This window comes from Prunus avium, chromosome 4 (genome assembly GCF_965620075.1).
Source record: "Prunus avium chromosome 4, drPruAviu1.hap1.1, whole genome shotgun sequence".
Classification (NCBI taxonomy): Eukaryota; Viridiplantae; Streptophyta; class Magnoliopsida; order Rosales; family Rosaceae; genus Prunus; species Prunus avium.
The window spans coordinates 6,469,217-6,480,923 of record NC_142287.1 but is presented as its reverse complement, the minus strand read 5'-3'; positions in this window follow the sequence as shown (position 1 = coordinate 6,480,923).

Below are 11,707 nucleotides of genomic sequence, written 5' to 3'. Positions count from 1 at the left end.
GGTGTTCCAAATTGGACAATTCAAGTTCAACGGCAGTTCGTTCCTAATTGGAGTGGTTCGTGTATTCCATACTTCTAGCGATTGGATTTCACTCAAAACTCACCAAATGACTCCTCCCACCATATTATGATGTTGCCCTAGTTTTCGGCTCGATCCGAAATCAATAGGTGTGAGAAATTGGACAATTCAAGTTCAACGGCAGTTCGTTCCTAATTGGAGTGGTTGGTGTATTCCATACTTCTAGCGATAAATAGGTGATAAAATGGTGATAGAAAATGCTGTTGGTGTTTCTCTTTAGTTTTCTTGTGTTGTTCCATTTTTTTTACACTTCTTTACTCATTTCTAGTTTCCATTTTGCATTTGTGCATTTGTGGTGTGTTAAATAAGTCTTCTTTACGTACTCAAATTAGAACTTATAGCAAGCCGACAAGTTCTTCGTGGGATCGACCCCGTACTTACATAATCTATACTTCGATAGATTCGTGCACTTGCGGGTATTTTTAACTGGTTGTTTGCACATTAATTTGTGTCCTTTTAGGAATGCGACAATACTTCTAGCGATTGGATTTCACTCAAAACTCACCGAATGACTCCTCCCACCATACTATGATGTTGCCCAAGTTTTGGGCTCGATCCGAAATCAATAGGTGTTCCAAATTGGACAATTCAAGTTCAACGGCAGTTCGTTCCTAATTGGAGTGGTTGGTGTATTCTATACTTCTAGCGATTGGATTTCACTCAAAACTCACCAAATGACTCCTCCCACCATATTATGATGTTGCCCAAGTTTGGGGCTCGATCCGAAATCAATAGGTGTGAGAAATTGGACAATTCAAGTTCAACGGCAGTTCGTTCCTAATTGGAGTGGTTGGTGTATTCCATACTTCAAGCGATTGGATTTCACTCAAAACTCACCAAATGACTCCTCCCACCATATTATGATGTTGCCCAAGTTTGGGGCTCGGTCCGAAATCAATAGGTGTGAGAAATTGGACAATTCAAGTTCAACGGCAGTTCGTTCCTAATTGGAGTGGTTGGTGTATTCCATACTTCTAGCGATTGTATTTCACTCAAAACTCACCAAATGACTCCTCCCACCATATTACGATGTTGCCCAAGTTTGGGGCTCGGTCCGAAATCAATAGGTGTTCCAAATTGGACAATACAAGTTCAACGGCAGTTCGTTCCTAATTGGAGTCGTTGGTGTATTCCATACTTCTAGCGATTGGATTTCACTCAAAACTCACCAAAGGACTCCTCCCACCATATTATGTTGTTGCCCAAGTCTGGGGCTCGATCCGAAATCAACAGGTGTGAGAAATTGGACAATTCAATTTCAACGGAAGTTCGTTCCTAATTGGAGTGGTTGGTGTATTCCATACTTCTATCGATTGGATTTCACTCAAAACTCACCAAATGACTCCTCCCACCATATTATGATGTTGCCCAAGTTTTGGGCTCGATCCGAAATCAATAGGTGTTCCAAATTGGACAATTCAAGCTCAACGCCAGTTCGTTCCTAATTGGAGTGGTTGGTGTATTCCATACTTCTAGCGATTGGATTTCACTCAAAACTCACCAAATGACTCCTCCCACCATATTATGTTGTTGCCCAAGTCTGGGGCTCGATCTGAAATCAACAGGTGTGAGAAATTGGACAATTCAATTTCAACGGAAGTTCGTTCCTAATTGGAGTGGTTGGTGTATTCCATACTTCTAGCGATTGTATTTCACTCAAAAGTCACCAAATGACTCCTCCCACCATATTATGATGTTGCCCATGTTTTGGGCTCGATCCGAAATCAATAGGTGGGAGAAATTGGAGAATTCAAGTTCAACGGCAGTTCGTTCCTAATTGGAGTGGTTGGTGTATTCCATACTTCTAGCGATTGGATTTCACTCGAAACTCACCAAATGACTCCTCCCACCATATTATCATGTTGCCCAAGTTTGGGGCTCGATCCGAAATCAATAGGTGTAAGAAATTGGACAATTCAAGTTCAACGGCAGGTCGTTCCTAATTGGAGTAGTTGGTGTATTCCATACTTCTAGCGATTGTATTTCACTCAAAACTCACCAAATGACTCCTCCCACCATATTATGATGTTGCCCAAGTTTTGGGCTCGATCCGAAATCAATAGGTGCTCCAAATTGGACAATTCAAGTTCAACGACAGTTCGTTCCTAATTTGAGTGGTTGGTGTATTCCATACTTCTAGCGATTGGATTTCACTCAAAACTCACCGAGTGACTCCTCCCACCATATTATGATGTTTCCCAAGTTTTGGGCTCGATACGAGATCAATAGGTGTTCCAAATTGGACAATTCAAGTTCAACGGCGGTTCGTTCCTAATTGGAGTGGTTGGTGTATTCCATACTTCTAGCGATTGGATTTCACTCAAAACTCACCAAATGACTCCTCCCACCATATTATGATGTTGCCCAAGTTTTGGGCTCGATCCGAAATCAATAGGTGTTCCAAATTGGACAATTCAAGTTCAACGGCAGTTCGTTCCTAATTGGAGTGGTTGGTGTATTCCATACTTATAGCGATTGAATTTCACTCAAAACTCACCAAATGACTCCTCCCACCATATTATGATGTTGCCCAAGTTTGGGGCTCGGTCCGAAATCAATAGGTGTGAGAAATTGGACAATTCAAGTTCAACGGCAGTTCGTTCCTAATTGGAGTGGTTGGTGTATTCCGTACTTCTAGCGATTGGATTTCACTCAAAACTCACCAAATGACTCCTCCCACCATATTATGATGTTGCCCAAGTTTTGGGCTCGATCCGAAATCAATAGGTGTTCCAAATTGGACAATACAAGTTCAACGGCAGTTCGTTCCTAATTGGAGTGGTTGGTGTATTCCATACTTCTAGCGATTGGATTTCACTCAAAACTCACCAAATGACTCCTCCCACCATATTATGATGTTGCCCAAGTTTTGGGCTTGATCCGAAATCAATAGGTGTGATCGGTTCATAATTATATATCATTTTGTACCCTTCGACTTTATGATTTGGTTATGTTTTTGAGTTAAACTTATGCTTTTAATCCTTTTTGTGTTTATCTTTCAGCTTTAGGTAACAATGATGGCTTTGGATAGGAAATCATGCAATCCATGCATGTTAAAGCCTGATTTGGATAAAGGGAAGAAGTGCTTAAAGACAAACTCATTTTGGCTACAGCTCCCTGCCAGTCCAGTTCCGTAGGTCATATTGCAAGCTTTGTTTTAGCAACCTACACAACTCGGATGAGGCCGCATTCTTCATGAAAGTTGTTCGAATGGGTGTGTACTATAACATATCCACAATACAGCCCCATTGGATAAATCTGGAGTCCGGAACCTGGCAAACCCTGAACCATGCTCAGGATGGATTTTTGTCTGCGAGCAAAACGAGTTAGCAATTTGTTTCGGCCTTAACTTCCTCCTCCGAGCTTGGATTGGGCCAATACTTGTGTGGTTGGATCATACACATTCTGAACTTCACAATGGACATCTTAAAGTCTTCATTTGATTCAGCCTAGCCCAATTTGTAAGCCCTTGAAGTTGCTGGTCATGCTGACCTCAGGATGAGCTATTGTTTCTGGTTGGAAACTTGGTCATGGTGACATGAAGATGAGCTAGGGCTGCTGGTGGGATTTATTGGTGAAGTGCATCAACCAATTCAGATTTTATAATACAAGTGTTGTATGCATTAGTCATATTGAATTCAGATTTTCACTTCCCCTAGGCCTATAAATAGAGAAGTTCTCTAAGCTTGTAAACACACCCCAAGGGGGGGAGCTCTCAAACACTTCTCTAGAGCTCCCTTCCCTTCTCTCCCTCAAATTCTCTTAATTTTGCTTTCTAGTTCTCAATTCTAGCTTTGCTTTTGCTTCTTAGTTGTAATTTATTTTTCATTATGTAAATTCTTTTCTTTAGTTTCAAGTTTGATTAGTTTCCAAGTTTCAATTATGGTTCATGTTCTTATTCATTATGCTTATAAGTTAATATGCTAGTTTGAATGATTGATCACCATTAAGGCTTGCATGTTAGCTATCTTGGTTTGAATTAAGAGTAGACACCATGCTTTAATTCGAATTGAACTATGAATAGGAAGAGTATGTATGGACATTCGACAACAGGAATTAGATACGTACTTGGTTGTTTAAAATGTTCTTCTATGCTTAATGGGTTCCTAATGCTTAATTTTAGGTTAGACAACAAATGATCAAATTAGGGAATTAGGAACACAAGGTTATGACCACACACCATGGCTTAATCATACTTTAGCTAGAATCAATCCATTAATCTAAATTGAACTTGGGAACTTATTTGCTTGAGTTACTTTCTTATTTTCTTCCTTCTTTCATGTTCTTTGTTTTTGTTTTTGTTTTGTGTAGGGAAAATGAATTGAATCATTCTATCACCAATCCTCGTGGGATCGACCTCGCACTTACATACGCTATACTACCGAACGGCTCGTGCACTTGCGAGTATCACAAGTTGAGGATGCAGTTTAATCCATTTTGGTGCAGCTGTATCTATACAACAAGTTTTTGGCGTCGTTGCCGGGGATCGGTAACATTGTTTGATTCTATTTGGCTTTCCTACTTTATTTTTTTTTCTTAATTGGACAATTTCTTGTTTTAAAGTTAATGACGTTAATGGACAAGTTGTGTTTGTAGTCCAACAGAAAAGGACAATTGCCCAACAAGCAAGAGAACTGGGTTTAAGTCCCAGCTTACACAACCCATTGGTGCTTGTTGCTTTGAAGCATGGAATTGGATGTGTGTTGATTTTCCTTTTCATTTTAGTTTTTATTTCCTAATCCTTTTAATTCCATTTCAAGTTTGTGTGTTTTTTTTAGCAATTTATGACAGCTTAAGAGAGATGGCAACTTCAAAGATAGGAAGTGTGGAGTAGTGGGAGAAGTCGCGACCTCCAAATGCATCACGCTCGACCTAATCGCTTCAAGGGGAGCATTTCAATCCTTTCTCTTCTTTGAATTCTGTTTATTTCCGTAGTTGTTTTTGCCTTTTGGTCCGCGTTGAGTTCTTTGTTTTTCTATGCTGAATCCAACCATATAAAGAACGTAAAATTTGGACTTACGGTTGGAAAGTTATAGCCTAAAAACTGAACAGAGGTCGAAGCTGAAAAACATAGAAACGAATCTGTCCAAATGGTGATAAATAGGTGATAGAAAGTGCTGTTTGTTTTTTTTCTTTGGTTTCTTGGTTTGTGTCTTTTAGTACAATAATTTATATCATTTGTTTGAGTTTGTTTAGAGTACTTAATTCATTTTCGTTTATGGTTTGTTGTTTCATGTTATCTTAATTTGTTTTTGTTTCTTTTTCTTACGAGAATATATTTTTTAAAAAATATTTTAAAAAAAAAAATTTATTTTTCATATGAGCCGACTTATGGTAACCCCAGTGAGCACTTCCGTTAATACAGTGTCTAGGAGTTCTTTAGGCGACACCTTCGGTGTCTAAGAAGTTTGGGTTTTAAGCGGGACCATTGTGACCCCTCCAACCTTCCCGGATCCCCTGGCTGTGTTTTCTGAGGCCCTTAACTGGTCATCCGTGAGTTGCTTGTATATTGTGTGTTTTTAAATTAAGTTTTTTTTATTTTCTTTGTTTTCTTTTCTGTTGAGTCTTTGTTTTTGTTTTGTTTCTGTTTTTGTGTTGTTATGTTAGTTTATTTATTTATTTACGTGGTATGGTTAGTTAGTTTATTTCTGAGTGTTAAAACACATTTTTATTTCAAAAATTGCATAAAAAAAAAAAAAAAAAAAAACAAGCAAAACAAAACAAAACAAAAAAACAAAACAAAAAAAAAAAAAAAAAAAAAACATCATCATCATCATCATCATCTTCTTCATCTTCTTCATCTCCATCATCATCATGGCTTGCCTCTATTTTCTCGCACTTGTAGAATCTGCAGCAGCTCCATATGGTCCTCATTTTTTCTCTGCAGTGCTTCCACGTGCTGATTGGCACAGTAGAGCCGCTTCTGCAAGTCCGCTACCATAGCCTTCAAGGAAGCTATTTCCTCGCTCATCGCGGCACACTCCCTTGTCCTCGCCAGTAATCGCATGCCCAAATTGGTAGCGGAGACCGCGTGGAGCACAGTTAAATTGTGGGACTCCTCTACCGCTGCCTTATCAGACCTCTGTGCCACATGCAGATGATCTGTCGGAGTGAGCTTGCTGCTAATCATGCCTCCTAGCAGCACTGCTCTGTTCGATAGTGCCTCAGAAAAGTTCGGTATTGCCTCAGCAAAGTTTGAGGCCGTGCCGTGATGATATGAAGAGTTTGGAAAGACAGTGTTTGGAGGAGCCCTTGTCTGGGCATTCGGTGGTGCAAGTGAGAGCTCAAGGTTGAGATCATCAAGGTGAGTGCATGAGGATGCCATTTGTTTTGCTTCTGAATTTTTTGATGTTTTTCCTTGAGTTTGCAGGAAGAAATGCTGGGTATCATCCGCTTGCAGAGGTGTGGTTTAAATAGACATATGCTGATGAGAGAGAGCCAACACCATTTCGGATTTCCCGGGCATGCTCGACCTAATCGCTTCAAGGGGGAGCACATTAACTTTCACTTTACTTTTCTTTTCTCTGTGTTTTCTGGTGTTTTATGTTTTTGCCCGTTACTTTCATTTTCTAGTGTTTTGTGTTTTTGCCTTTCCCTTTCGGCTATCATCTTTGTCTTATTTTAGTTAGAGAAATGTGTTTTCTTTTCCGTTTGTCGTCTTTGTTTTATTTTAGTTGGGAAGTGTGTTTTCTTTTTCTTTTTCTTTTTCTTTCTGCAACCTTACTCTTTTATTTCCGAAACAAAATAACGAAAATACAAAAACAACAAAATAAAATAAAAACAACAATAATGCAGTAGGAAATCATTTCTTCTCGGTGCTTGGTGTCTCGACCATTGGAGCTTTGAGTTTGGCCCTCTGGCTGTCCTCTTCCGGGGCTTCACGCACTGCTTCTTGGGGCTCATCACTTGAGCTCCCAAAGATCGCAATCTTAGCTTGAGCGTAACTACTCTCGCGATATGCTTGTTTGCGTTTACCCGGTCTATCTAGGTCTTCCAGCTGTTTTCGCATGTCGCGAGAGTACAACTCTACCATCTTTGATAGGTTTCTATTCTCGTCCCGCAATACTTCTAGCTGGTGTCGATTCACCTCCACTATCCTTGACCTCTCCCTTTTCAAGCTTTTTATAGCAGTCTGACACTCCTCAACCATACTTCGTTCCGCCGCCAACTGACCCTTTAGCACCTCTACCTCATGGGACTTCGCAAGTAGGCGATGACCCAAACTTGCGACTGTTGCCGTACTCTGCACGCTCAGTGCCAGGGCATCGCTCACGACCCGGTTGTCATCCCTTGTCCCCAGAACACGTATATCTTTAGGAGTCACTAAATTTCTAGCCACTCCAATGGCAACATCGTTGTCCAGGAGTATTGAGTCAGTTACTGTCACAGGCCCTCGTGCGGAAGCAAAGTAGGGCATCCATACTGGTGCCGCTGCTTGGCCTCGTGTCTGAGTCGGTGGAGCTAGGTTGAGATCCAACAAAAATGGGTAGTTAGAGGCCATTTGATTTCTCACTCTCTTTTCTTCTTTCTTTCTTTTCTCTTTTGTGTGTTTCTGAGTTTGCGTTTTTTTCACCTTTTCTTATAGACTTAGTCTTTGACAAACCCTAGCCATTACAGCATCTGAGCATTTTCTGAATCTCCAGCATTCCTTGAGTCCCACAACCTTCTCGCCTTCCAACCATACCCAACTCATTTATCACGACGTGTCTTTTCTGAACGAACGCATTCAGTAAAGTCTTTGCGCCTTTCCATGAGCCCGTAATTTTTTCTTGTGGAGTCTGCGGCGCCTCTATGCGTCGACACGTGTCTCGCCCTGTCTGTTGGTCCCTTACACTGAACCGAGACATCATGACCCATGTTAAAATCCCGCTCTTTGTGTTGCTAATCACGGTTCGATAGTTTGTTTTTACAAAACTAAATAATAATAAAAAGCCGGAAATGAAAACAAATTGTGGGTCGGGTTTCACTTTAGTTTGGGTTTCAAAGTGGGTTAAATTCACCGTGGTTTGTGTTTCGAAATTGTGGGCTTTGGGCTTCAAAATTTTTTTGGGTTTCAGAATTGTGTGATTAGGGTTTACTGTTTCATTTTTTTTTTTTTGTTTGTTTGTGTTGTAATTTTTATTTTATAATTATTTTGTTTTTGTTTTCTTTTGTGATTTTGTGATTTTTTTTTATTTGCTTTAATACCTTTCATTTGTTGTTATGACATTGTTTGTGGCTAATTTTTAAACATTGAGGACAATGTTCATTTCTAGGTTTGGGGGTATTGGAGTTTAGCAAGTAAACTTGGTTTTTCTTAAAATTTTAAAATATATATATATATATAATTAATTTGGCATCGTTCTAGCATGATATGTTCGAAACCTTCTTTGCACTTGCCATTTGTTTCATAATTCTCCAATTAAAGGATTTGCATGACCCAAAGAATTGTATCAAGCACAAATTAGACTTATATAACCATACAATGTGAGCTTTTGAGCCTTGTGCTTCATTTCATGAGTGTTATACACATACTCTTATTTTCTTGTCATCAAAGTTGTTGTTTGATCTCATTATTCATTGATTTGGTTGAACACTTAAAAGTCATTCATTCTTATGAAATTTGATTTCATGACATTTAAGAAGTGATATTAAGGCCCTCTTTGGATCGTTTGTGCCTTTCAAGCTAACCTTATGCATGCTTAAGCATGATTTTCCATTGTTAACCATTTTGAGCCTACATGTAAACCTTTTCTTTCATTTTTACCAATTATATTTCCTCGCCTTAGCCCGAAAAACAAGAATTTACCTTTCTAAGGAACTCATGAGCTCTAATTCGGATGTGTTTTTCATGCTAAGTTTGGGAAGGGATATTACATAAAGAAAAAAAAAATTCACTCAATTGGTGAAAGAAAAGAAAAGAAAAGAGAAAAATTGTGATTAAGTGGTGGTTGAATGAAATTTCATTTTTGGGTTTCATTTTTGGGCCTTCTAAATAAATTGGTGTTTGTTCAATTCAAGGAAAGGAGTATGAATAATTGTAAATGAAGGTATAAGGAGTTTTGATCGTGTAAAAGAAAAAATCTAATCGTGATGATTCGAAGTCTTGTAAACAATTGTTTTATGCTCTTATATTTTGAGTTTCTTGGACTTTGTTTTATCCATACCCTTCATTTCTTACTCACCTTACACCCTTGGCCCCATTACAACCTATGCTAAAGACCTAAATTGATCTTAAATGTCATGTGGTTGAATTGCATTTATTTTTCTACTTTTAAGTGTTTGACATCCTTCTTGAGATCATATTAATGCAAGTTCTTCATCTTCCTATTTTGAGTTAAGTCCCTTATGGTTTAACTCTAATCTCATGTTTATAACTGAGTGTTGCATTGTAGTCCTCTTCCGAGTGATTCATTTGTGAGAGGACAATTTTGGTGAGATTTGAAGTTGAATTTGTGCTTTGTATGATTTTTGAAATTGTGTGAAAACTAAGATTGGGGAATTTGTTGCATTTGGCTATCACACTACCACACTTTGAGCATATTATGTTTTGAACTTTGCCGCTTTGTGAATAATGTTTAAAATTGATCTTTTATTGTTAAAACTTTTGAGTCATGTGCATGAGTCATTTCTCTTCAGAAAATGTTCGGAAAGATTGTTTTGAGTTCTTTTTATTTTTGTAATTGTTTTTGTTTTTCTTTTGTTTTTGTTAATGTAATTATTTTTTGTTTTTGTTTTTGGTTTTGCTTCAGGACTAACAAATCTTTTAAGTTTTCTAATTACTTTGTTTTACAGAGTCAGTAAAACGTTTGTGGGTATCGTAACTGTTAAACCCTCAGGAGACACAACTCCTCCTACTAGGGATGCCTAGAGGTTTAAAGGCTTGTTGCATACGCTCAATGCAATCGAGTTACCACTAAAAACTCACCAAATGACTCGTCCCACCATATTATGAGGTTGCCCAAGTTTTGGGCTCGATCCGAAATCTATAGTTGTGAGAAATTGGACAATTCAAGTTCAACGGCAGTTCGTTCCTAATTGGAGTAGTTGGTGAATTCCATACTTCTAGCGATTGGATTTCACTCAAAACTCACCAAATGACTCCTCCCACCATATTGTGATGTTGCCCAAGTTTTGGGCTCGATCCGAAATCAATAGGTGTTCCAAATTGGACAATTCAAGTTCAACGGCAGTTCGTTCCTAATTGGATGGTTGGTGTATTCCATACTTATAGCAATTGGATTTCACTCAAAACTCACCAAATGACTCCTCCCACCATATTACGATGTCGCCCAAGTTTTGGCCTCGATCCGAAATCAATAGGTGTGAGAAATTGGACAATTCAAGTTCAACGGCAGTTCGTTCCTAATTGGAGTGGTTGGTGTATTCCGTACTTCTAGCGATTGGATTTCACTCAAAACTCACCAAATGACTCCTCCCACCATATTATGATGTTGCCCAAGTTTGGGGCTCGATCCGAAATCAATAGGTGTGAGAAATTGGACAATTCAAGTTCAACGGCAGTTCATTCCTAAATGGAGTGGTTGGTGTATTCCATACTTTTGGCGATTGGATTTCACTGAAAACTCACCAAATGACTAGTCCCACCATATTATGATGTTGCCCAAGTTTTGGGCTTGATCCGAAACCAATAGGTGTGACCAATTGGACAATTCAAGTTCAACGGCAGTTCGTCCCTAATTGGAGTGGTTGGTGTATTCCATACTTCTAGAGATTGGATTTCACTCAAAACTCACCAACTGACTCCTCCCACCGTATTATGATGTTGCCCAAGATTTGGGCTCGATCCGAAATCAATAGGTGTGAGCAATTGGACAATTCAAGTTCAACGGCAGTTCGTCCCTAATTGGAGTGGTTGGTGTATTCCATACTTCTAGCGATTGGATTTCACTCAAAACTCCCCAACTGACTCCTCCCACCATATTATGATGTTGCCCAAATTTTAGGCTCGATCCGAAATCAATAGGTGTGACAAATTGGACAATTCAAGTTCAACGGCAGTTCGTTCCTAATTGGAGTGGTTGGGTATTCCATACTTCTAGCGATTGGATTTCACTGAAAAATCACCAAATGACTCCTCCCACCATATTATGTTGTTGCCCAAGTTTTGGGCTTGATCTGAAATCAATAGCTGTGAGAAATTGGACAATTCAAGTTCAACGGCAGTTCGTTCCTAATTGGAGTGGTTGGTGTATTCCATACTTCTAGCGATTGGATTTCACTCAAAACTCACCAACTGACACCTCCCACCATATTATGTTGTTGCCCAAATTTTGGGCTCGATCCGAAATCAATAGGTGTTCCAAATTGGACAATTCAAGTTCAACGGCAGTTCGTTCCTAATTGGAGTGGTTGGTGTATTCTATACTTCTAGCGATTGGATTTCACTCAAAACTCACCAAATGACTCCTCCCACCATATTATGATGTTGCCCAAGTTTTGGGCTCGATCCGAAATAAATAGGTGTTCCAAATTGGACAATTCAAGTTCAACGGCAGTTCGTTCCTAATTGGAGTGGTTGGTGTATTCCATACTTCTAGCGATTGGATTTCAGTCAAAACTCACCAAATGACTCCTCCCACCATATTGTGATGTTGCCCAAGTTTTGGGCTCGATCCGAAATCAATAG